Source organism: Lycium ferocissimum, chromosome 6, assembly GCF_029784015.1.
Source record: "Lycium ferocissimum isolate CSIRO_LF1 chromosome 6, AGI_CSIRO_Lferr_CH_V1, whole genome shotgun sequence".
Lineage (NCBI taxonomy): Eukaryota > Viridiplantae > Streptophyta > Magnoliopsida > Solanales > Solanaceae > Lycium > Lycium ferocissimum.
The window spans coordinates 15,875,867-15,878,176 of record NC_081347.1 but is presented as its reverse complement, the minus strand read 5'-3'; positions in this window follow the sequence as shown (position 1 = coordinate 15,878,176).

Genomic DNA, 2,310 nt, shown 5'->3' with positions numbered 1-2,310 from the left:
GATTCGTTCAACCTCCAATCTTTCTTATATTTGTTAGACATAACTTAAACTCTCATACACATGTTTAACCTCTTATGGCCTTTACGAAAACTTCACTTTCTAAATCCACATCGGCTAACTCACGGTGAAACTCAACGTATAAAGTACGGGGTATAACAATAGGGACCTTTGCCTTCTCATTTCGAACAGTATCAACAAGTGAAATACAATCTCTCCCTTCTCTCTACAAAGCTATTAGTTTGCTTCTCGTATTTATTTCCAATTATATAGTGTTATAACACGATCAGCATGACGTTCTACCGTTTGAAGAAGTTATTTTGAAGACTAAGGTACGGTTTTTTTTTTATTCTCTATAATTATGGCTAATCTTACAAAACTTGAGTTTGTTGCCGTTAAGGTTTGGGGCAAGAACTACCATCATGAGTGTCGGATGCTGAAATTCATTTAGATGCAATGGGTCTTGGAGACACCATAAAAGATAAAAATAAAACATCCGCTAAAGCAATGATATTCTTGCCTCATCCTCTTGATGAAATTTGAAAAATTGAATATCTCACCGTCAAGGATCCACTTATTTTGTGGAATAACTTGAAAGAAAGGTATGACCACCTGAAGATGGTCATCCTCCCAAAAGCACGGTAAAATTGGATTCATCTAAGGTTACAAGACTTTAAGTCAATTATTGAATATAATTCTACGATGTTCAGAAATTCTTCTCAATTGAAACTTTGTGGAGATACAATTAGTGATTCTGATATGCTAGAAAAGACATTCTCCACCTTTCATGCCTCGAATGTGCTCCTGTAGCAGCAATATCGAGAGAAAGGTTTCAAGAAGTATTCTGAATTGATTTTTCTCATCTTCTCATGGTTGAACAAAATAACATTTTGTTAATGAAGAATCACGAGAATCGACCTACTGGCACTACCCCATTCCCTCACGTGAATGTGGTGCACTCCCATTACTCTGGACGCGAAAAAGGTCGTGACCCCAGTCGTGGTCATGGTCGTGGTTGTGGTTGTGTTCATAGTCAAAATTCTTCCCCTGGGGCTAATTATTCATCAAAGAAGAATCACCACTAGAAGGGGAAAAAGAAAGATGAGAAGTGCAAAGTGGCAGAAACAAGTGGCTCAGAAATAGATCCTTCTGATGCTATGGAAGAGGACACTGGTCACGTACCTGTCCTACGCCAAAACACTTGGTTGAGATTTATCAAGCATCACTAAAGAAGAAAGAGAAAAATCCTAAAGCTAATTTTATCTCTGAGGATCAATTTGATATTACTCACTTGGATATGGCCGATTTTTTGGAGCACCCAGAAGGAAAAATAGGTCACTTGATTGGTGATGGATCTGTTGTTAAGGATGATTGATTTGCTTAATTTTAGTTTTTGCTAATTCGTAGTAGTAAGAAAACAAAGATCATATAATCGTAGTACTAGTCTATTTCTATTTTCATGCTTATTTCCGTTTTTATCATAGTAGTAAAAGATAATGTAATCATAGTGCTAGTCTATTCTCATTTTTATGCCCATTCTCGGTTTTATATATTAAACATTTTGGTTTTCAATTGATAGTAGTAATATTTTCTATTATTCTTATTTATGTATGTCATTTGAAGATATGGATATCTCTCAAATTGAGTTTGAATTAAAGTTCAATTATGAAGACATTTGTTTGATTGATTCTGCTACAACGTACATGATATTCAAAGATAAGAAATATTTTTCTCATTTACTCATGGGCAAGATAAATTTTACTATGATTTCTGGTAGTACTAATTTGATTGAAGGCTCCGGAAGAGCCATCATAATTTTACCTAAGGGAACAAAACTCATTATAAACGATGTCATGTTCTCTCCTAAGTCTTGAAGGAACTTATTGAGTTTTAAACATATCTGCCAAAATGGATATCATATTAAGACAATGGATGAGATGAATCTTGAATGTCTTGGTATTACCAAGAATGTCTCAGGCCAGAAATATTTATAGAAAAGTTCCCTACTTTATCTTCAGGCTTATATTGGACAAAAATTAATGCAATTGAGGCACATTCTATTGTAAACCAGAAGTTTACTAATTCCAATACTTTCGTACTTTGGCATGATCGACTGGGACATCTCGGATCTATCGATGAGGCGAATTATAGAAAATTCAAATGGGCATCCATTAAAGAACGTGGAGATTCTTTCAGATGATAAATTTTCTTGTACTGCTTGTTATCAAGGCAAGTTAATTATTAGGCCATCACCAACAAAAGTTGGGATTGAGTCCCCTATATTTTTGGAACGTACACATAGGGATATTTGTG